The following is a 956-nucleotide window of genomic DNA, read 5'->3' as shown; positions in this document are numbered from 1 at the left end:
AACACATGAACGGTTTGTGTAAGTATTCCAGGACCACAAAATATTATATATTTTCCTTTTGTAGGATAAAAAACTTGTAGACAATTGAGCTTACTGAATGTTTCCTCAAATCTTTATGCTCTAATTTATTTATTAAGAGATCATTTTCTTTCTTTCTCTCTCTCTCTCTGTGTATATATATATATATATATATATGTGTGTGTGTGTGTGTATATATGTGTGTGTGTGTGTGTTAAAAAGGGAGTTTATTTCATATATATAAGTATATATGTATATATAGTTTATATTCAGATTTTCCTAATTAATGCTGATTGACCACACAATACTATTTTTTTTACAAATATTTATTTTTAGTTTTAGTTGGACACGATACATATATTTTAGTTAGGAATATATTTTTATTTTTATTTTTATGTGGTGTTCAGAATCAAACTCAGGGCCTCGCACTTGCTAGGTGAGTGTTCTACTGCTGAGCCACAACTCCATCCCCCAGAATACTCTTTTTCAGGTTTAAAAATGGTAAACCTCCTGTTGTCTCTTCATTTGCATTTGCTTGTAATATAATAATACGTTCTTTATTTTTAACTTCTTTTTTACTTTTAGATATATTTCTTCAAAACATTACATTTTTGCATTGTTTTCAATTAAATCAAACGTTTTAATTTTAAAACATGTCATTTGAGCACTTTCAAAATAGTTGATATGTTTGGTTTTTCTTGTGATCCTATAATTTGTTTACAATTTCGTTATTTTATCTTATAATTATTACTTATAATTTTGTTATTATTCCTCTCTTTTTCTTGTGAATTGTTCAGTATTTTGTTCATTACATTTCTCCCTCTGGTTAAATATGTCCTTCTACTATTTTTTAAAATTCTGCAGATGATTACCTTTACATTCTTAAAAGTGATTATCAAATAACACAGAAACAACACAACACACACACACCCACAAAA

The sequence above is a fragment of the Marmota monax genome, unplaced genomic scaffold, assembly GCF_021218885.2.
Source record: "Marmota monax isolate L192 unplaced genomic scaffold, Marmota_monax_Labrador192_F-V1.1 WCK01_AAM20220418_F8-fsc00067, whole genome shotgun sequence".
NCBI lineage: Eukaryota > Metazoa > Chordata > Mammalia > Rodentia > Sciuridae > Marmota > Marmota monax.
Note: the sequence above shows the minus strand (reverse complement) of the source record.